This window comes from Diceros bicornis, assembly GCF_020826845.1.
Source record: "Diceros bicornis minor isolate mBicDic1 chromosome 13 unlocalized genomic scaffold, mDicBic1.mat.cur SUPER_13_unloc_1, whole genome shotgun sequence".
Taxonomy (NCBI): domain Eukaryota; kingdom Metazoa; phylum Chordata; class Mammalia; order Perissodactyla; family Rhinocerotidae; genus Diceros; species Diceros bicornis.
The window spans coordinates 8,812,838-8,836,942 of record NW_026690866.1 but is presented as its reverse complement, the minus strand read 5'-3'; the positions used below and the strand labels follow the sequence as shown (position 1 = coordinate 8,836,942).

At 41.6% G+C, this 24,105-nt stretch overlaps 1 long non-coding RNA gene across 4 annotated transcripts; it reads right to left on the bottom strand.

The window, feature by feature from the left end:
* Positions 1 to 3,630: 3,630 nt before the first annotated feature.
* Positions 3,631 to 12,388, bottom strand: LOC131401708 (uncharacterized). Of its 4 annotated transcripts, XR_009217867.1 has the most exons (6): positions 10,181 to 10,267; positions 9,854 to 9,889; positions 8,043 to 8,332; positions 7,622 to 7,884; positions 7,206 to 7,273; positions 3,631 to 3,976 (listed from the first exon to the last, which is right to left on the bottom strand). It is a non-coding gene; the product is annotated as an uncharacterized LOC131401708 (long non-coding RNA). The 4 variants fall into 4 exon arrangements; XR_009217868.1 differs by lacking the exons at positions 9,854 to 9,889; positions 10,181 to 10,267 and adding an exon at positions 12,367 to 12,388; XR_009217869.1 differs by lacking the exons at positions 9,854 to 9,889; positions 10,181 to 10,267 and adding an exon at positions 9,266 to 9,474 and having other exon boundaries at positions 8,184 to 8,332.
* Positions 12,389 to 24,105: the final 11,717 nt, after the last annotated feature.

The window sequence follows — 24,105 nt, the reverse complement described above, 5'->3', positions numbered from 1 at the left end:
AATAAGAGAATACACTGAACAACTTACATACCACCAAATTGGATAACCTAACAGAAATAGATAAATTCTTAGATTCACACAACCTCCCAAAACTGAATCAAGAAGAAAGAGAGAAAATGAACAGACCAATCACAAGTAAAGAGAACGAAATGGTCATCAAAAACCTCCCAAATAACAAAAGTCCAGGACCAGTTGGCTTCTATGGAGAATTCTAACAAATATTCAAACAAGAATTAATACCTATGCTTCTCAAGCTACTCCAAACAGTTGAAGAAGATGGAACACTTCCTAATTCATTCTATGAGGCCAACATCACCATGACAGCAAAAGCATGCAAGGATAGCACAAAGAAGGACTATTACAGGCCAATATCACTGATGAACACAGATGCAAAAATCCTCAACTAAATATCAGCAAATGGAACACAGCAATATATTAAAAGGATCATATACCATGATCAAGTGGAATTTATACCAGGGATGCAGGGATGGTTCAACATCCACAAATCAATCAATGTGATACACCACATTAATAAAATGAGGAATAAAAATCACATGATCCTCTCCACAGATGCAGAGAAAGGATTTGAGAAGATCCAACATCCATTTAGGATAAAAACTCTCAATAAAATGGGTATAGAAGGAAAGTACCCCAACACAATAAAGGCCATATATCACAAACCCACAGCCAACATCATACTTAATGGTGAAAAACTTAAAGCCATTCCTCTGAGAACAGGAAGAAGACAAAGGTGCCCACACTCGCCACTCCCATTCAACATAGTACTGAAGGTTTTGGCCAGAGCAATTAGGCTGGAAAAAGAAATAAAAGGAATCCAAATTGGAAAGGAAGAAATGAAACTCTTGCTGTTTGCAGATGACATGATTGTAAATATAGAAAACCCTAAAGAATCCATCAGAAAACTATTAGAAATAATCAACAACTACAGCAAAGTTACAGCGTACAAAATCAACTTACAAAAAGTAGTTGCATTTCTATACTCTAATAAAGAACTAACAGAAAGAGAACTCAAGAATACAATCTCATTTACAATTGCAACATAAAAAAAAAAGTGTCTAGGGATAAATTTAACCAAAGAGGTTAAAGAACTATACAATGAAAACTATAAGACTTTATTGAAAGAAATCAATGATGACCTGAAGTAATGGGAAGATATTCCATGCACATGGATTGGAAGAATAAACATAGTTAAAATGTCCATATTACCTAAAGTAATCTACAGATTCAAAGCAATCCCAATCAGAATCCCAATGACATTCTTCATAGAAACAGAACACAGAATCCTGAAATATATATGGAATAACAAAAGACCTCACATAGCCGAATCAATCCTGAGAAGAAAGAACAAAGCTGGAGGCATCACAATCCTAACTTGAAAATATATTACACAGCTATAGTAATCAAAATGGCATGGTACTGGCACAAAAACAGACTCATAGATCAATGCAGCAGAACTGAAAGCCCAGGAAAAAAAACACACATCTGTGGTCAGTTAATCTCTGACAAAGGAGCCAAGATTATACAATGGAGAAAAGAAAGTCTCTTCAATAAATGCTGTTGGGAAAACTGGACACCCACATGCAAATGAATGAAAGTAGATCATTATCTTCCACCATACACGAAAATTAACTCGAAATGGATAGAAGACTTGAATCTAACACTTAAAACCATAAAACTCCTAGAAGAAAATATACGCAGTACAGTCATTGACATCAGTATTAGCTGCACCCTTCCCAATACCATGTCTACTCAGGCAAGGGAAAGAAAAGAAAAAATATACAAATGGGACTTCATGAGACTAAAAGACTTCTGCAAGGCAAAGCAAACGATGAACAAAACGAAAAGACAGGGCCAGCCCCGTGGCTTAGTGGTTAAGTTCGCGAGCTCTGCTACTGGCGGCCCAGGTTCGCATCCCAGATGCGCACAGACGCACCGCTTGTCCGGCCAAGCTGAGGCCGCATCCCACATACAGCAACTAGAAGGATGTGCAAGTATGACGTACAATTATCAACTGGGACTTTGGGGGAAAAAAAAAAGGAGGAGGATTAGCAATAGATGTTAGCTCAGAGCCGGTCTTCCTCAGAAAAAAAGAAGAGGATTATCACGGATGTTAGCTCAGGTCTGATCTTCCTCAAAAAAAAAAGAAAAGACAACCCAGGAACTGGGAGAAAATATTTGCAAATCATATATCTGACAAGGGGTTAATCTCCAAAATATATAAAAAACTCACACACCCAACAACAATAAGAAAGATAATGCAACCTAAAAATGGGCAGAGGATATGTACAGACATTTTTCCAAAGAAGATATACAGAGGCCCAACAGGCACATGAAAAGATGTATAACATCACTAATTATTAGGGATATTCAAATCAAAACTACAATGAGCGATCACCTTACACCTGTCAGAATGGCTATAACACCCAAGAAAAAAAATAACAAATGTTGGAGAGGATAAGGAGAAAAGAGCACCCTCACACACTGCTGGTGGGAATGCAAATTGGTGCAGCCACCAGGGAAAACAGTATGGAGATTTCTCAAAAAATTAAAAGTAGAAATACCATACCTTCCAGCTATCCCACTACTGGGTATTTATTCAAAGAAATTGAAATCAACAATTCAAAGAGATTTACTCACCTTCGTGTTCACTGCAGCATTATTCACAATAGCCAAGACATGGAAGTACCTCAAGTGCCCTGCTACAGATGAATTGATAAAGAAGATGTGGTATGTATTATATACAATGGAATACTACTCAGCCAGAAAAAAAAGACAAGATCATCCTGTTTGCAACAACCTGGATGGACCTTGAGGGTATGATGTTAAATGAAATAAGCCAGACAAAGAAATATGCATGATTTCACTCATATGTAGAAGATAAACATACACAGGGATAAAGAGAACAGATTAGTGCTTACCAGAGGGGAAGGGGGCTGAGTGTTGAGTGAAAGAGTTAAAGGGGCACATATGGATGGTGATGGAAAAAAGTTAGACTACCGCTGGTAAGCACGATGCAGTCTATACAGAAATTCACAAATAATAATGAACACCCGAAATTACACAATGTTAAAACCCTTTATAATTTCAATAGAATAATTAAAAAAAAATTCATTCCTTTTTATGATTGAATAGTATTCCACTGTGGGGATATACCACACTTTGTGTATCCGTTCACCAGTAGATGGACATTTGGGTTGTTTTCCGTTTTTGTCTACTATAAATAGGTTGTTATCAACATGTGTGTACAAGTCTGTGTATAGACATAAGTGTTTATTTCCCTTGGATGGATTCCTAGGAGAGGAATGGCTGGGTAGACGTATGTAATTATTAAAGACGCATCCAAGCTATTTTTCACCAGCACTCGATGAGAGTTTCAGTGACTTGACATCTTCAACAACACTTGCTATAGTCAGTCTTTTTAATTTTAGCCATTCTCAAGTGTGGTGGAATCTCATGATGACTGTCACTTACATTTCCCCAATGACTCATGTTGTGAAGGAGAAGGCAAGTCACGCACAGATTGGGAGAAAACATCTGCAAAACATATCCCTAGAAAAGGATGTGTATTTATAATATATAAAGAGCTCTTACAACGCAATAAGAAGAAGACAAGCAACATCTCATGGCTTACCAGGAGACAGCAGATCAGGCCTGTGATGAGCACCAGGAGTCCCGCCATGCAGATGAGGATAAGGGCCCAGAAGGGGAGGTCTGGGGAGACAAGTGGTGAGGTAAGCCACGTCCTGTCATCGCCCAAGGGCTCCTGGTGACCCCACTGTGCCTCAACCCTCCTTGACAAGGGTTGGCCAACATTCTTCATCATCCAAGACACTGTGTGCACGGTTCTCTTCGATGAGACACAGCATCAACATACTCGTCCCCTACCATGAGCTGGGGCTTCCTGCAGGTTTACCAGGCTTCTCAGTCAAGGTATCATCTCTATTGGGAGAATATTCTGGAAGTGAATGAAATGGAGAATGCATGTGAGTGTGTTTCACTCTTGTTAATAAAACTTTTTAGACACAGAAAAATAAAGGGAACAGTCTCATAAACATCCATCATCTAGATTTAACACTGTATATTCCATCCAATTAAAACAATATTTCATCAATGTATAAATTATTAACACTTGCCACCCTTGATTCATCCCATGTTTTCAATTAAATATTAAAGTCAAGTAGACATCATGATGTTTCACCCAATTTTAGTTTCCATTTCTAAAAAGTGAGCATACTTTGCTACAAAATCCAATACCATTATCACAGAACAAAAGTGTAATAAATTAAACCAAATTCATACCTCTGGGCACAGAGGACTGAATTTGGGCTGGACTTTCTTAGGACGGTCGGGGGGAGAATGGGTCATCACAGTTGGCAAGCCTATGGGATCTCGCTAAATTTGTAAAATCCCACTCAAAAGCGTTCTTCCATGCCTGGAAACACATCATCCCCTTCTACTTTATCTATTTCCTTAATATTCATTTTCTAGGATTAACCTACAATGTAATATCCTGCAGGAACTCTTCTCTGAATACCACCTCCAAGTATGAGTTTGTTCACATCAAATAATTGATAAGTTTCAATTCTCTATTCTTGTTATTGCCAGCTACAACATAAACTCCAGGAGGGGAGGACACACAGCACTCAGTGGGCATGGGGGGAGGGGTGCAGGCCCCCCTACTTGTACCTCTATCCAGACAAACTCTTAGAGGTGTGCTGTCTGATATGGAGCAGCAACAAGTCTCTTTTTGTATTAAAATTAATTTTAGTTAAATAAAATATAAAATCTAGTACCTCAGTAACATTAAAAATCAGTAACTATAAAGACCAGTCACAATACCATCCTTCGAGTACTCAACAGCCACATGCGACTATGCACTGCAGAGCACAGATATAGAACATTCCACCACTGCAGAAAGTTCTAGTGCATTGGTGCTCATCTAGAGTGGGACTTGGCAAACTATAGCCTGTGGATCGGAAACCACATGACCCCTAAACCTGTAAGACTGCTTCACACAGAGCTGGAGGCCCTCACTGACCATCTGGCCCAGTGGCTTTCAGTGGAGAGATAAGGAAACAAAAGTCCAGAGAGGGGAGGTGACTAGCTTGAGGTCACAGAGCTGTCTAGGAGAAGGTGACGGCCTCCAATATTACACTGGTGTCCTTGTCTCTCTCTCCATGTTGGGAAAAGGCTGGGGGACTATGCCACCTCCTGCCAGCCTGAGAAAGTTCAATGCTCTCTCAGCCCCAGGCATCCAGAGTCCACAGAAAGGCCTCACTTCATTTCCCAATGACCAGGGAGCCTTAACATCCCGAAGGACACTCTTCCTGTCCAGAGTCAAGTTCTGCAGCTGGGTCCATTCTGGGTCAGCCGCAGGAATTCCTCATAGATGGCAACTCTGTCCAATATTAGTGGCAAGGCGGCAAGGTACACAGGGAGTCCACTCCAGTGTGGATATTGTGGGGGACAGACATGGAAGGGCACAAGGGATGAACAAGGGTGTCTAGAATTCTACCCTGATTCTAGATTCCCTGTTTCTGTATCCTGTCCAAGATAACTTTCTGCAATAATGTAAACATTTGACTGTACTACCAAATACACTCATTATTAGCCCCATGTTGTTATCATGCACTTAAAACGTGGCTAGTGTATGTGAGTGAGGAACTGGATTTCTCAAGTAATTTCATTTTAAGTAATTAATTTATAAATAAATAACCACAGGGAGAACATTTTTGAAACATTTGAGAAAAGTCTTCTGAAAATGCATAAAAACAATGAGAACACTGGTAAAAATGGTCAAAATCAACTTTTCAGAAGTCTAGAAATTAATCAACGGCTTGTAAGAATCTGAGGAGGGTTTAGTGAAGAAACATGGTGGAATCTTGATAACGGGAGCAAACTTTGTGGCATTATAACTTGCACTATTCCCATCCTGCTCTCACAATATCCTCCATAACTTTGAAAACCATCAGTCTCAGAACCATGGTAGCTGAGACAACCAGTAGCCAAGCAGCCATAATGGGTTTGGAGCTCTGAAAAGACCCATCCCCATCGAACTGTCACTAGCTGACCTTCCTGGCAGCTCCCTGAAAAAGCCCGATGTTCAGAGCTTGACGTTACTTGAGTCAGAGCTTGCCCAGGGAGGAAAGTCTGTCCCCAGGGCACTTGCTAAAAATATTCAGGGCTAATTGTTTTCTATTGTAGTTGCCTGAGGGAGTGATACCAGCTGAGGCAGGTAAGAGGTGAGCCAAAAACTTAGAAGAACAATTGGGGGAATGAGATGTCCACAGGGGGCTTTGAAAAGCTCCAGTGTATTTGCGGGCATCTAGAAGGCCACAAGTGCTCAGGGCTGTGGCACGCCCAGGAAAGACTTGAGAACATCTTAACCTCTCACCTCTAGTTGAAGGGTTGGCTTAATATCTGAAAACTTGACTATGTATTACACAATATTAATAGAATAAGGGCCAATACCACGCAATCTCGACTCCGTATACAGAAAAGAATTTCACAAAATACAACGCCCTTCATGTCTAAAAAAGAAAACACTCAACAATTTAGGAATAAAAGAAGCTTTCTGAACCTATAAACAGCATCGATGAAAAACCCACGGCTAACACCATATTCAATGGTGAAAGACTGAAAATTCCCCCCTAAGAAGAGGGACATGACAATGATGTCTTCCCGTATCTCGTATGTTAATCACAGGTACTAAAGGTTCTAATGAGGGCAATTAGGCAAGAAAAAGGAATAAAAGAAACCCAGATTGGAAGGGAAGAGGTAAAACTATTTGTTTTGCAGATGAGAAGATATTGTATATAGAAAAACCTAAAAAATACACTCCTCTCCACACACAATATGTGAATCGTATCCTAATAGGTGTATAAAAAATTTAAATTGTCCCATGTGGTTAGCAGCTCCACTATTGGAGAGCACAGTTAGACTGCTGATATTTGTTGAAAGTCTCCAGAAGAGGAGGAGGAGCAGGATGCTCGAGGTTGGTGGCACCAAATGTTAATGCTTTTCTCATCCCCCAAAAGCCTATGGAAGGAGATGTTAGGATTAGCTGACAGGGATGTGGGGCAGAATGGGCACGATGTAAGTGACTTCCAGATCAATGATGTGTCATGGGAGCTCAGAGTCATCTGCCACCAGCTCAGTCAATGCTTCCAATCTCCTCAACCTACATTAAGTTGGTGACCAGGCAGGAGTGGAATATGTCTCAAAGCTGACTGCCGCTGTAGAGCTTGGTGACCTAGAACAAAAGCAAGGGAGAGTGGGTGAGATGGAGGTTTCCTGGGGATGCAGGGGGCCACTGGAGCCAGTGAAAGATCACAGACCTTGGGACAAGGGAGACCTGACTTCTAATCCTGGCTCTGCCCCTAACTCACTGTGTGACCTTAGGCACAATACTCCCCTTTCTGAGCTTCAGTTTACCCATGTGAGAAATGGGCAAGGCAGCTAGGACATCACCCCTGGACACTGAGAGAACCCAGACATGCAGGGAAAGTGAAGGGTTGAAACAATCACGTAACAGATGTAAGTCAGATGGAGGAATGACGGTGCCCTCAGGGCAAGGAGAGACGGGAGTGGGAGACGCCACCTGGTACTGGGTGTCTCTCAGCAAGGCGGAGTACTCCTAGGATGTGGGCTCCGAGATGCTGAGGTTCCAGCTGATGATGCGGAAATGTAGCTGGTGCTCTCTCTTGATGGATAAACTCTGGGCTGCAGAGCCAGGAGCCACCGAGAGGAAGAGCAGACAGGTGGCGACACTCAGCTCCCAGCACAGAGGCATAGAGGCCCACGGGGATAGGTTGGTGGGTGCAGACAACGTCCATACAGGTGGCTGCCCCATCCTTCTCAGGCCTGGGGAGAGAGGGATGTGGGGACTCTAGAGAGAGGTCCTGAAACCTCTGGGGGTGGGGCACAGAACAGGAAGGAGGAAATGGGAGGACAGTGGGGAGACAGAGAGGGGTGGTCACAAAAGTGGTCATTAGGGGCAAATGCTGAGGGGAGGGTCTCACCTGAGGGAGACCAGTCTGCAACTTGAGTAGAAGGGGCCCAGGCTGCTCTTCTTGAACAATGATCCAGCTGGGGAGGAAGGAGGAGGAGGAGGAGCAGGAGGGACAGGGGTTGGAGGAGGGGCTTGGTGGGATTTAACCCACCAGGAGCTGCTGGAACCAGGGTTTCACCAGGCTCTGCAGGACCCTCTCAGTGAAGTTGAACGTGGCCTAGCCATTGTTCATGTCTGATGAATACCGGAGGGTGGAGATGGTGACGTTGACTGTGAGGGTCTTCAGGTTGTGCCCCAAAGCTGCAAGAAGAGAGGGAGAGCGATGGCCATCTCTGAAAGCTGGCCTGAGACCAGACCAGAGTTCTGCACTCATTATAATCTGTCGTCTTCTCTCACAGTGGCACCACCACCCACCCGTGTGGTCACCCAAGTCAGAACCAGCATATCTACTCAGCTCCTCCTCCCTCCCAGTAACACCCATTCACCTTGCACACTAGTCCTCACATACACTCCCTCTCTCCATCCCTGTCTTAGCTCAGGTCTTAACTTCCTCCACCCGGACCAACACCCCAGCAGGCTCACTGGATGCTTTGTCTAAAGGATGTTCTACATGGACTACTAGAAGGATCTTTCTGAAATGAATACCTCACTAGGGCCACCACTGCTCTAGTACCACCCATGGCTCCCTATGGCCTTCAGTGTTTAGTTCAACCTTCTTGACCTGACACTCAAGGCTCTACTCAATCTGGCTCCTGCTGACCTTTCAGTCTCATTTTATCCATCTATTGCTGGTTAAACATTATGCTTCATGCAACCCAAATTCGTTTCTATTCTCCCCATATGGCATGTTGTTTCTGGCCGGAGCCTTTGCTCACGCAATCCTCTCTGCCAGGAAAACCCTTCATCCTCTATTTGCCAGGGTCCCTCCTACACATTCTTAAAGACTTCATTTTGGTGTAACTTTCTCTAGCAAGCTCCTTCCCTTCAAATTATGCCAGGTGCCTCTCCCCGAAATATCCCACATTGTATTATAATTGTGTGTTAATTTCACAAGTCTAGGGGCTCTCTGAGAGCTGGCCTTAGACTGAATCTTTGGTATAATCTTTGTGATCAGCATGATTGTCCTAAAACCAGAATTTCATACCCTGGCTTCCCAGCTCCTGGATCACACCTGGCTCATGGGGAGTGGGGCCAGAGAGCTTCTCTTGGGAAGGAAAAGGTGCCCCCAGATACCTGTGGTGGCTTCTGGTGGCACAGGTGATTATCAAGTATGCAAGGACGTGGTGGCCGGCTCGGGAGATGTGCATAAGGCTGTCATCAGGGAGGGACAGAGTGGGAGGAGACCCGAGGCTCACACGGGCTCCAGCACTGGCTGTCTCAGGACCACCATTCACAGGTGAAGCATAAATGAGAGTGAGGGGACCGGTGACTGTGTGAGTAGAGGGATGAACAAGCCTGTGGATGAGAGGAGCCCAAGAGAGAGAGATAGGTGAACAAGAGTAACTGAACTCGGAGGAGAGACAGATAGGCAGAAAAATGGGCAGATGGATGGGATACCTGGAAAAGGAGGACCAAGGGCGGGGCTCTAGGAGAATTAAAGTGAAAACCATGTGGGGTCAGAATGTGGTGGAGAACATGTTTGTGTCTAAGGCTTTCTCACACTGGGCTGGGACTCTCCACCAGAACCCGGGAGGGAGAGAAGGGATGAATTAGGGCCCTTCCAGGTCCTTCCCTCACCAAGGACAGCAGATGAAGGAGAACAAGTGCTCCCAAACTCCAAATGCAGACGGGACACAGGAGATCAGGGCCAGGAATACTCACTGCTGGTAGTCGGGACCACGTCTCCATAGGTGTAACCTGTGGAGAGAAGGCGAGAGGAGCTGAGCAAGAGTTGGGGTGAACATAAAGAATTAAGGGAGAGAAAAGATGTAAGGATCTTTGTGGGAAAAGCAGAGGGGAAAGCAGAGGGGACGAGTGGAGGGGTGTTCAGGGGGAAGGCAATAAGATGGAATGTGGCTGGACCCAGTGATCATGCAGTGATGAGAAGACTGAACCCAGAGCAGGAGGATAGAGAAATGGATCATAGCTCACTTTAGAGCAATGGAGGGAACACAGAACAGACAGCATGGCTGTAGCACAGCCCCTCACCACTGAGGTAGAGGCTGTCCCAGTCCAGGATGAAGGAGCAGAGGTGGGTGATGCACTGAGTCTCACAGCTCAGCTCCCAATAGAGTCACTCTCTGTCCAGCCCGGGACCTGCGAGGGTCAGAATGGAAGGTGCAGATGATGTCCACGCCAGTGGCTACCCCACCCTTCTAAAGCCTGGGGGAGGAAGATCATGGGGATGTGGAATACTGAGCAGGGTTCATTCTGGTTGTGGAAAGCAAGAGAGGGGAAGGGAGGAAGGTGATGGAGATGCTGAAGGGGCTGCTCTGATGCCTGCAGGGGCTCTCCTAGGTGTCTCCCGTGTGAGACAACCCCCTCACAAGTAAGGCCTGACTTCTTTTAGGATATGGAGGGGGTTGCCTGTGAGTGGCAAAGAGGGGTGAACACACAGACCTGGGTCAGGGGGAACCTGCAGGTCTGCACAGACAGCAGCGAGAACAGTCAGTGCCCTGTGCCATCTGACACATGCAGGCAAGAAAGTACCGTTATGTTTTCTCGGTTCTACACTCCATGGTCTTTTTCTTCCTACTTCTTTCCTACTCCAAAGCCATCACTCAGGCCTAGGGAACAATCATCTTATTCCTAATCTTATTCCCAGCACCTCCTATCTTGCCTATTAAGTCTTCATTCTTAACCATGAAGTCCATTTTAACCCACATGCTTAGACCAAACGCTAATCACGTCATCCTTCTACTCGCATCTCTCCAGAGTGTCACCACTGGTCTTAGAACAGAGTCCCAAGTCACCCCAGATCTGGGCCTGCCTGTCCCCCCTCGCCAGTGTGGCTCACACCCCTCTCCCTGTGTTGATTCGGCTCAGCCATACTTCTTCTCAGTTCATGGACACACCAGGCTCTCTGCTTCAGGGGTGTCCTCATGCGGGTCTCTCTGCCTGAAACGCTCTCTTGAACACGCTCCCACACCCTCACTCCAGTCTAACCCTCTAACTAGCTAAATCCAGTCCCAACTCTAGCTCTCAAGCTAAATATCAGTCCTTCTCAAGAGGGCTTCTCTGCCACCTCATGTTGATTCCCCTTGTGCCAAACTCCCACATCATTCTCATCATTAACTTTTCAAAATCCAAATTCACAAATACAATGTAAATTCCATAGAGGTGGGACAAGGTCTCTCTGGTTCTCCAGGTCCCCATGCATGTGTCCCAGGGCCTGGCTCATGAGATGAGGAACCATCCCGGTTTGTCTAGGATTGCCCTGGTTTGAACACTAAACGTCCTGTGTCCTGGAAAACCCCACTGTCTTGAATAAACGAGGATGGTTGGTCACCATTAATTATACACTCAGAGACTATCTATTGCATGACAAGCACACATTCCCCTCAAGAACATCACAGGAAAGCTAGAATGAAAAAGGCACACACACATACACACACAATTAGTAGAGGCCAACTACTAAATACAAAATTACTTAACAAGATATTCTGCAACGTGAATCACCAGACCGTTATTTCAGAAAAGTTTCAAGAAACAAAGTTAATTCCCTTTAGAAGGCAAGGTGGAGAGGACAGTCTTTTTGGAGACTAGCGCCCTTCCCTTCAATCTACAGTGTTGCTTAGTACTCCTCCAAATGATTTGAAATGTCATAAAGAAAAAAATGCTCAAAATAAATCTGGCTACTGGCAAATTCAATTTTAGTTTTGTTATTAATACAAAGAAGTTCAAATCATCTTTTTCCCTGAATGTTCCTTTATTTCAAATTTATGTGGAGCATTTATAGGACTTTAGAAATCAAACTGAATGGGTCTAAGGAATGTTGTTGAGTATCCCTGCTAATATTTCATGGGATGTCTTCTAATACTACATACACACGCAAAACATTTCTGTATTTATATTATATATAAATCCTGACTTTTGAGTATTATGCAATGCAAGTAAATCTATATTTTCTACTATAATACACATTTGCAGTTATTTACGTTTGTTTCATGTGTTTTTATTTGCATATAACTGTACTTACTGAAATATTTACCACACAGAACCACACACAGCTTACCATCTTTCCATCCATCAAATATCAATAATTTTTCTCAAGATACCTTCACTCTCAGTGACTCCAGGTGGTGACAACCCGAGCCCAGGAAAGCCCAGTGGCAGGTCTTCTGCACAGCGGAGGCTGCAGGAACCTGTTGGTACCATGTCCACAGGGTACTCACCTGGTCACACAGAAATCCATGGATCAGCGAGGACAGGTGGACCCTGAGCCTGGTTTCACCTCAAACTTGAGCTCCACTGATGCTTTTTGTGTCTGAGGTGGGAAAAAAAGCGCAAACAAGCATTTGAGGCCTTTTATAGGGTGTTGGATGGAAAGGCCAACCCCTTTCACTTTTCTATTTTATATATACTGATTTAACTGTAACTATTGGCTGTGGCTGGATTTTCCCGATTCCCATCCAGCCACCTGCTGCACCCTGAGATGGGAGAAAGCAGCTTCGTGCTGTGTGCACTTGAGTGACTCAACTCACTTGGCTGGACAGAGACTTTTTGGTGACTCTGGACCCTTTAAACAAGTTTGTCATTTAGGGACCCTGTAAGTGACTCGCTGACTTGTCAACAATTTCCACACTTCATTCAGGGCTCGGGAGATTTTCAGGCCCTGGAGCAGGTTTCCCAACCTTGGCACAACTGACATTTGGGGCTGGATAATTCTCTGTTGGGCCGTCCTGATCCCTGGAGGATGCTGAGCAGCATCCCTGCCTCCCCCCCTAGATGCCAGGAGCGCCCCATTTGTAACGACCCAAACATCACCTCCAGAAGCGGCTAAAGCCCCCTGGGGACAAAATCACACGGAGAACGGTGACGGGGACTCAGAAGAGGGGACAGAGGCGCCCGGAGCCAGGAGGAACAGCAGCTTCGGGGGCCCTGAGTGAACAGCCCGGGGGAAACGGGGCTGCGGGGGGACAGAGAGACGCCGAGCCCTGACGGGGATGCCCACGGTCCAGGCCCCTCCCTGGACCGCAACTGGAGCCAGGACTGCTCGCCGCTCACCTAGCCAAGCCTCTGAGGGCGAACGTCCACGGGAATTCGGTCCGCGCCGAGAAGACGCAACACACCGCACAGAACGCCCGCTCCATCCACGGCGCCGCCCGCGCTTCTGGTTCCATTCTCGGGCGGGCGTTCGGGGAGGACGAAAGTTTGGGGGCTGCGGGTTGAGGTGGCGGGCGGGGCGAGGCCGTGCACCCCAGCCTCGGGGGAGGTGTCTAGTTTCTAGAGTGAATGAGAAAGCGGGCTGGGTCAGCATCAGGGACAGGGACAAAATCTAGGGGGGGGCAGTGTGCGGGAACGAGTTCTAGGGGCAGGCTGTGGGCGGGGCCAAGGCTGTGAGTGACAGCAGGCCGGGGAGGTAGTTCTATGGGCGGGAACAAGGGTGCAGGCAGGGCAATGAGCCGGGACCAGGCTGTGGGCGGAGGCAGGCCAGAATGTTGTGGGCTGAGACCAGTTCCAGGGGCGGGAAGAGGCGGGGGTGTGTCTGGAATAATTCAGGCAGACTTTACAGGGGGAGGAAATCAGCTCCAGGGTCTTGGCTGGAGGCGAGGCTTTCCGTGGACCCCTAGACTGTACAGGTAGCTGGATGTTGAACAGCTGTTCTTCATTCCTTTCCCCACCTTTACACAGCCTCATAGAATGATGTGACCATATTTAGAATTCTAAATTTTTTGTGCGTTTCTTGTTCTTAATTTCGTTAAAAAATCGGATCATATATTCACATTTCTCTACAACTTGCTATTCCAAGCCAGTAGATAAGGATATAATGCTATTTTAATTTTAAAAATCTGGGGGGAGGGAGGCCTACATCGTAGGTGCACGTATAAGAAAACTTCAAATATTCCCACTGTCTCCCGGTACTTTTGCACAGAGATAAACATCCTTTCCTCCTCTATCCTTCCAGATATACTGTGTATATGTGGGACTGTGTATATGTTCAAGCCCAAGAGGGATGTCCCCAAGCAAAACCTGAAGCCAATGAATTGTCTCATGCATCAGAAGTTAATGAGACGAGATTTAATTTTCTGGTGGAAAGAGAAGAACCTGTGATGAATCCATAGGAAGACAACAAAGAAACAAGAGAATTTTACCATTTAAAAAGTCAAAGGAAAAAGTGAGAAAGAAAATGTATTCATACTATCTGACATAGCACATTTCTGGATAAGATTCGTATGCTATAAAATGGTAAACACTGATGTCATAAAACAGTAGACATTGAATTTTGATTTATCTTAATTCATTAAATAGTTATATTGGGCAAGGGGAATTATGTTTTTAACATACGTAAGAACGCTTTGTGTTGATTTTTTCAGAGAAGAAATAAACTATAAATAGTCAAAAGCTGAACAATGAAAAAGCTGTATGAGTAGCTAATTTAGAAATATAGATTTTAAACCAGAAAATTAAAGAAGTTGTTTTTGGAACCAGAGTCAAGAGTGGGGAAGGTAGCTTTTCATTATAAGCCTTGGAGTATTATTTGAGAGATGTGCGTATACATAAACACACACACACACACACACACACACACGGAAGCCTGAATTTGTATTCCAAAGGGATCATCTAACTCTACAAAGAATTTGTAAAAAGGATTCACTTTACAAGAGTAGAACGTATTTTGAAAACTACTGACTTCAAGCATTAAAAAAGCTGTCATCATCCCGGTGGAAAAATGAATGGGGCATCACTTTCCAACCCACATGTTGATAAGCATTTTACGTACATTACTTTTGAGTATTCTCACAGCAACCCATAAGGAAGATGGTATTATCTATCTCCATTTTGCAGATGAGGAAATTGGTGACAGCATATAGCTAAAATTTTCATATAAGTTCTCAATAGATATTGTTTTATGTTAAAATTGTTTATTGAATTTTATTTTCATTAATAAAATATGTGTCACTCTTACAAATAAGCAAAGGCTGTGTAAAAACAATTTAGAAAAACTACAGTTTTCTTTTGATATAATTAAATATAACAATCACTTTATTATTTTTCTGCCGTCTGCCTCACATCTACGAAGATGCTTCATATCCCAAAGGCTTAATAGAAAAATCTACTATAAATCAAGTATCAGGGAATATCCATATTATGCAAGGTTCCTGAATACATGCAAAAAAAGCCATTATAACAATTTTTGTACAAAAATCTTAGATAATTCATGAACTGATAACGACACAAATCATGATTAGGCAAGGTATTTCTGTAGAATGACAAATATTTAAACTTTAGACATTTAGAAAGGTAATTCATTACAGTAACTAATGTGTATAAGAATTTTTTCAAACTCACAAAGTGCCAGGAAATCGTTTGACAAAATGTACTGCAATATTATTCACAATAACCAAGAGATGGAAACTGCCTAATTGTGCACCCGTGGGTGAAAGGATGAAGAAAATCTGGGGCATCTATACAATGGAATATTATTCAGCCTTAAAAAGGAAGGAAATCCTGTATTCAGAATTGCTTGCCTGGATCATTTCAGTAGCCATGTGCTTTCTTCCTTAGTCCCTTCTGATCCATTCATCAACCAGGAACCAAGGTGATCCTTTTACAATGTAAGCGCCACAACCTCTAATGGATCCCTAAAAGAGATTTTGGAGGTGGACTGCCTGGGTACCAGCAGTGTGACCTTGGTCAATTATATAACACCTAATATTCCTCATCCATACAATAGAGGTTAATAGTATTGTCTCCATGGCATTGTTGTGAGGATTAAATGAGTGAATACATGTCAGATGCCTAGAAAGTGCCTGGCACATGATAAGGCATCATGAAAAATTTAACTGTAATTATAATCAAATTAAATATTGTGATGGCCTATTAATTAAGTTGAACCATATGAAATTTGTAATATTCAACCATTTTGACCCATTATTATTGTTGAATAAATGATAAAAGTTTAGGCAGCTTTGTTAGAGTCAAAAAGGATTGGATAAATGAAAATATTATTAGAAAAAATAAGCTGAAATAGATTGCTTTGCAATTTACAGAGCAGTTTCTCATACTATGTTTCATTTAATCTCTATGGAATGCTTTTCAGGGTATTATTACCACTGTCTCTGAAGGAGTAACTGACTTTCCCCAAATCACACCACATTAAATAACACAATTAGAGTGGAATCATCATTTCAAGTATAAATCCCATATGATATTTTTTTCCCCTTCATAATATCATTGGTTCTCTCAAGAAAGTGATGAAATAATGCTGATTCCTAGGAACTTAGTCTTAAAGAGACATACTCTCAGATGATGAACACTATGTCTTTGAAACAGGGGTGTTGTGAGAAGAAACTTGGGACCCATGCTTTCTGGGTTTTCAAGTCCATGATTAGACTTCTGGTAAACATTCAAAGAAGGGAAAGGGTGAATAATAGTCCAGAATGAAAAAAGTTTGATGTATATGTAACTTTATTGATCACCTCAATATTCTCTTTTTGTTTATGGTCTGTGTCACCCTACTAGAATATAAATGCTCTTAGGGTAGATCGCTGCTAGCGTGCAGCAAGTGGAAGGCACTGAGTAAATATTTATTAAAGGAATGAAAGTGGCCTTGAATACATCTGCTCTTTACTCACCAGAGAACAGCCCCATAGCACGCAAATGTCATCATTAACAAAATTTTAAAAATCATATCCTTATTAGCTCATAACCATGGATACAGGGCTCCCATTTATTTCATACTTTCTAAGTACTTAAGCATTCTGGTGTATTAGGGAGTGTTTCCACAGCCTTGCTGTAACATAAAGCAAGATTTTTGGCCCATTGATTGTTGTTTCCAGCAGGGCCCATCCCTATACTTACCTCTAAACAATTAACTATAGATTTGTTATCCCAATGAACAGTGATTTGGCATAGAACCTGTTTTATCAGTGTAATGCGAAAGTAGACATTTGATATGTCTTTAAGGGGTGATTTGGATAATAATGTTGATGCAGAAGAAGACAACTAAAAATTCTCCCTGGTCTTTGTCAAGTGCATGTGGGTGAAGGGTATCTTGTTGTCACTGGATTTCAGAACTCAAAAAGACTCATCCAACACTTCATGTTACAGGTGAAGAAACTGAGGTCTAAAGAGGTTGAGAGATTTGACCAAGATTAATTCCTTGGACTAGAGAAAGATCCTCTGATTCTCAGCTGGCCACATTGTCATAAGATCTATAGCTCCAAACAGCCAAGAGAAGCAAGTCTGTTGATTTCCAGGCAGAAATGATTCCCCTTCACGTTTTTACTTTTTCTCCCTTAGATGCCTGCTCTGCCCTGACAAGGAATTTATCTGATGTTTACCCTAAACTTAAGAAGAGGAAAATGCTCCTGGCAAACACTACTGTGATTCAGTGTGGCAATGGAGAGCACAGTCATGAAAAAATGAGAATCAAAAGAATAAGAGGTAAATAATATTAGAGAAGAAGAGAAAATCTATTATTTTAGTGGGACATAACTTATAAAATTTAGAACTGGTATATAGGTGCAGTAATGTATAATTAAGCTAGATTCTTATATGAAACATCGAAACTACTGTTACATGAGCAAGAATTAGTTTAAACATGTAAACAATTATTCCATTCCTAAGAGCAATGAATTATTTAAGATGAGTAATTAAAATAATTGGAACTACACATTAGTTATATGAAGAAGATTATAAAGAGATACAACGCGTGTAAAAGCTCTGATTAAATGGAGAGATATACTATACTTGTGATTGAAAACAGTGTTTCAAAGATATCAATTTTCCAAATATTATTCAGATTCCATGCGCTTCAAATCAACTTTTAAAATGATGTGGTGTTTGTTTTATAGACTAAAAGATATCCATTTGTAAAATAAAACACTGGACCATCAACTATGATTATTCACAAGTAAATCATTTCAAATGGATTATAGGGCTAAAATTAAAAGTAAAAATCCCCCGCATATAACAGTGGTGGATGACAATATAGAAGAATATCCATAATCTTAAAATTAGTGAAGATATTCTTAATATATATGCTTAAAGATGTCTGGTTGAAAAGAGGAAGGAGAAAAAGTAAAATGGAACGTGATATGGTCTCTGATTTTCTTTCAGAGACTTAATCTATAGAAAAATATTCCAGTCTACGATATTGGATAAAGAAATAGAAATCTGTGATAATTACACAAATAATGAGAGGACATATATAAATGGTAGCATAATGTATCAGTTAGCTTCTGCTGTATAACAAACCAACCTAAAATTTGGTGGCTTCAAATAAGAATAGTTTATTTTTTCTCAAGATTCTGTGGGCTAACTGGGCAGTTATTTTGATCTGGACCTATTGGTGGCTCAGCTGGTTTTGGCTGGTCTAGGACGGCCTTACTCACATATCTGATTGTTGACTTAGAGTCACCTGGAGTAATGGAGATGTGCAGTCTATCTAGACTCATTCACATATTGATGGCCTCAGGCTTCCCAAGGGCAGCCAGAGAAGGACAAGTAGCAACAATGAGCAAGTGGTTTTTATGCCTTTGTTTATGTCATTTGTTAATGTCTCATTGGCCAAAGCAAGTTACAAGGCCAAGTCTACCCAGAGTCAACGTGGGATGCTACGACCAAACAGACAGTGGGAGAAGACTAATGTGTGGCCATTTTCGCAATCTTTCACACATAATTTTAGAGGAGAATTAGTATGAATGTTTTTGTATTTGTTCATTTGAATGCCCGAGGAAAATTGTACAAAGCCAAAAGAAACGTAAAGCAAAAAATTAAGTGGAGATGTAAGGTAAATTTAGTTGGTACTTAAAGTGGATCTGCAAAAATGTGGTAGTTTATTTTTCAAGTGTATGCAAGTTCTTGTGACCTATAAAAATAACTTACATTTCGATTATTTTCTCGCTGAATGTGTTTTATTCGTTAACACATTTGATGTGTTTCTCTCTGGCCTTAGGAAACTAAGTTAGCACTTGGGAGCAAAGATGCAGCCTAATAGCCCCACACTGGATGCCAAGATGGAGAAGACCTCCACGGCCACCATGACCTTGCCCTTGGTGCTGTGGTAGACGGGCAGGAAGGTGACCCAGACTCTGCAGAACACCGGCACGCTGAACGTCAGGATCTTGGCTTCATTAAAAGTGTCAGGCAGGTACCGGGCCAGGAAAGCCACAGTGAAGCTGCCCAGGGCCAAGGAGCCCAGGTATCCCAGGACACAGTAGAAAGCAGTGACCTAGCCCTTGTTGCACACGACGAAGATGTGGCGGTGTTCAGAGTGTGCATCTCTGTCAATGAAGGGAGGAGAGGTTCCCAGCCAGATTCCACAGAGACTCAGCTGGATAAAGGAGCAGATGGGAATGATGAAGTTAGGTGCCCCTGACACCAACCATTGCCTCGTCCTTTTCCCTGGTGCAGTGACCTTGAAGGCCACAGCACAGTCATAGTTTTGGCCAAGACACTGGAAACAGCCACAGTAAATACAACTCCAAATGTGATTTGATGAATACTGCAGGTGGCTGTCTTGGGACGACCAATGAAGAGTAAGGAGCAGAGGAAGCAGAGGGTGAGGGAGATGAGCAGGATGTAGCTGAGAGTCCGATTATTGGCCTTGACTATGGGAGTGTCTTGGTGCTTCAGAAAGACCCCCAGGACCACAGCTGTGAGGACAGAAAAGCAGAGAGCTGTGCAGGCCAGGGCCATCCCCAAGGGGTCATCATAAACCAGAAAGGTCACAGCTTTTTTGAGGCAGCAATCTCACCCTCTGTTGGAATACTGATGATCTGGACACTTCACACACTGATCCATGTCTGGGGAGAGATGCAAAGTGTCCTCAGCCCAGGTTCAGTCATTCTCTCTCATTCGCATGCCCCCAAAGAAGGCATTGGGTAAGTTTAGCCAACTGTCTTCCTTTGTTGCTCCAGGCACCAAATAACAGAATGCTCAGCAGAGAACCATTCCCAGTTAATACTGCCCATCTTCTTTCTGGTTAAGTAAACAAAGCTATTATCCTTCTCAGTATTTATCTTGCATATTCATGAAAGCACTTTTTTCTCAGCAGAAAACCAAATGTCCTCCCTGTCTCTCTGAGCTATACCCCTGTAAGCTATGGCCTAGATTTACTCATTCAATGAGCAAGCAGTTATTGGAAAACCTCCATGAGCCAGATAATATGCTACATTCTAGGGAAACAGAGATGACCAAATCATAGACCTCACTCCTCAGGAGTTTCAAAATGAGACCATTTCTACCATCTAAAATGATTTCCAAAACATTTCATCTTGATTTCACTTCCACCACTTCTGTTAAGTTTTTAGTCACTTCTCTACTATGTTACCATAGGATCTTTTTACTCTGGTTCACTGCCCTTGTCCTGCATCACAAGTGATACTTCTACATGTAAGTGGGATCATGTTTATCCTCCATTAAAAAATCCGACACACTCTTAGGAAGACCAAAAAGACTGTATAACCTTGGTCTTGCCTACCTCTACTACCTCTGCTCTGATTTTTAAGATTCCCAAATCTTCATGTGGTTCTGAAACTTTTCCGTGCCCACTCATCCCTGCAGGTATCAATACATGCTTTTTCCTGATACAGGGGCATTGCTCCTTCCTCTTTATGTCCCTTTAAATTCTCTCACTTTTGACGTTTAGAACTACAATCTGCCTGATAAGGTTTTCTGTGGATGGTGTGAGTTAGGGTTGGCGAGTCATTGTCTTCTTCATGAAGACAGCCAATTTACCCAACATGGTTTTTTGAAAAGTCTTTCATTTTCCCACTCCTCCTCAGTGTTTCCTTGTAAATCAGACGTCTATACGTGAGTCCCTATATGAGCAGCTTGTATCTGAACTTACCACTTGGTTCCGTTGATTTTCTTGTTTATCCTCTTGATGAACCTCCTCTATTGTGATGCTATAATACTTGATGTCAGGTAGAGTAAGTCCTCCCACTCTATTCATTGTCTTCAAGATTTTCTTAGCTAAGTTTTTCCTTTATCATTTCCATAAGAATTTTATCAATTGTAATTTCCACAGAATGGGTCATCATTTTAGCTGCAATTTTGTGGAAGCTGTAGATTAATTTAGACAGTTTTGATATCTGTAGAACTTTGAGTCTGTTCAGTCACGAATTTGATTTATCCCTCCAGTTCTTTCAGTCTTCCTCCATTTTTCTAAATGCTGTTCTATAAATTTTGGACAAAATCTTTTGAAAGTCTCATTAAAGTTATTTCTAGGTACTTCATACTTTAAGATGTTGTAAATGTCATTTTGTAACATTTTAATTTTGAATGCTTATGACGGGTAGATGGAAGCAAAACTTTCTATATTAACCTTGTATTCAGACACCAATAAACTCAGTTAATGCCTTAATTTATATGGTTTTTACATTTATACCATAAGAGCATCTGAAGATAACATCAATTTTACTTCTTCCTTTGAAGTAAATTATTCCTTTTATTTCTTTTCCTGCCAATATTGTATCAGGCAAGACCTCCAGCCTAATGGCTTATAGAGGCAGTGATGTTGAACATTCTTCTCTTATCCTTGCTTTCAACAGTTCACCATAAAGTTCCAGTCTGTGAATACTGTGTATGGGAGTAAGAGAGTTTCCTTCTGTTTCTGATCTGGTAAATGTTGTTTCTGTTGTTGTTGTTTGTTTTAAAATATGAATAGGTGTTTAATTTTACTAGTTTTTCTTACAGTTATTGAGATTATTATTTCTCTTTTTTCAGAGATTAGTGTACTGAATTATATTGCATGAACCTAATTTGGTCATAATATGTCCTTCTTATAAAATATGGCTAGATTTGGAACCTTGATTTGATTTGATTTTTTTTTTAGTATAAATAAATTTAATCCAAGAAAGAGAGTGGCCTGTAATATCCTTTCCTGCAATGATTTTGTTAGATTTTGGTACCAATGTTAATCTCGTCTCTCAAAGTGAGGCAAAAAGTTTTCAGTTTTTCCTATTCTCTGGAAGAGTTTGAGTAGATGTATATTACTTTTTTCTTGAATATTTGGGCAGATTCATCAACTTTGTACCAAATAAATAGCTTACAATAAAATTTTGTAGAAATGTTTTAAAGGATGGTCTCAATTTCTGTAATAGGTATGGCAATATTCAGATTTTTCATTTTTTCTTGAGGCAGTTTGGTAACTTTTATTTGCCTAGAAATTTGTGAATTTCCTCTAAATTTTCATTGTATCAACATGATATTTATGTTTTCTTCATGTTAAAAATTTTCCATATGATCTGCACAGATTACTCCCTTTTCAGCCTTGGTATTATTTTGTTGCAATTTTTCTCTTTTTTTGAACACTGGTACTAGGATTTTATTGAGCATATTTGTCATTTATTAGAATCTAATTTAGTTTTATTTATCCTTTGATGTCTGTCGTTTATTTTGTTAACACTTCCTCTAACGTTTATCATTTTGTGTTTTCTCTTTTCCTTGTGTTTACTTTTCTGCTCTTTTTCTAGTTTGTGATGAATGTTTAGAACTTAGAAATTCAACCTTTCTTTATTTAAATATACACAATAAGATATAAATATATATAATCCAGGATTATACATTTCTCTTTTAGGATAGATTTAATTCCACACCATAAGATTTGATGAATAATATTTTTAATTGGAAATACATGCTAATTTCCATCATCGTTTACTCATTAATCATCGATTGTTTACAAGTGTATTTATTAATCTCCAAGCATGTAGGAATTGAAGTTAGTGGATGTAGTGTTCTTTAGATGTGCATATGGAACATATACCCAAACTTACCACACGCCAAATGTGCATGTGGAAACTTTATCCAAATTGACGATATGCCAGACTATATCATCAATCTCAGTACATTTCAAAAAAATCGAAATTATACAAAAGATCTTGTGAAATTAAGCCTCATATCAATCACAAAAATAATATTAGATAATGCCACCATTGGGGGGATTCCAGCATTGCACCGTTTAATATCATAAATCTGAGTAATTCCAAGATGTTAATTATGGTATGAAAAATCTTCAGTATTGGTTTTCTGTCCCTCTTCTACTTCATGACCCAACTCCCAAACCCACATTGTCTGTGTTCTAGTCACGTTGAACCTTTTCTCAGCTCCCTAGAATGTTAAACGCAGGGCTAATTTGCCAGTTTCTGCCATTTCTAAGAATTCCACCAAGAATTTAATCCACCTTCATTAGTCTGATATAATACAAATGATACTGCCTCTATGAAGAAGTCCATGACACTTCCCTCCACACAAACATATATACTATCACTTATTTCATCCCATGGGTCTCTGCGTGCCTATATTGCAGCCCTATGTCACCACCTTGAATTCACATCACTGCATGTTGTCTCCCCTACTCACCTGTGAACTCGAGGAGATCAGAAACCGAGCTGTACCATAAGCTTATTGTACACCATGGAAATACTTACTTCTTAAATCAAACACAACCTTTCTGAGCTCCTGCTCTGTGCCAACAACAGCACCAGACGCTGGAAAAATAAGGATTTGTTCAATGTGATCTAAATGTAGCTTTAAAGAAGATGAAAAGTAAGGACTTACAATACTATGTGTTAGATTTCATGAGAGAGATTTAAGTTAGTTACTGTGGAGTGGTCATAAAGTGTTTCCTTGAGATCATAATGCCTGCAATGATGCTAAAATGAGACAAGCAAACTAGTTCAAGGTAGAGAGAGAGAGTATCATTTTGGGAGGAAATATTATTGGCTATAAAAGTTAAATTACTAAATGGAGGAAGGCAACATTTTGACCCTGCAGTCCTCATCAGAGCTTTTCCGTTTCTTTGGGAGAAGGGTGCATACAAAAGAGAGGTGGAGAGCCAGCCCTGATAGCCTAGTGGTGAAAGTTCAGTGTTCACCACTTCGGTGGCCCATGTTGGTTTCCTGGTCATGGAACCACACCATCTCTCTGTGAATTGCCATGCTGTGGTGGTGGCTCACATAGAA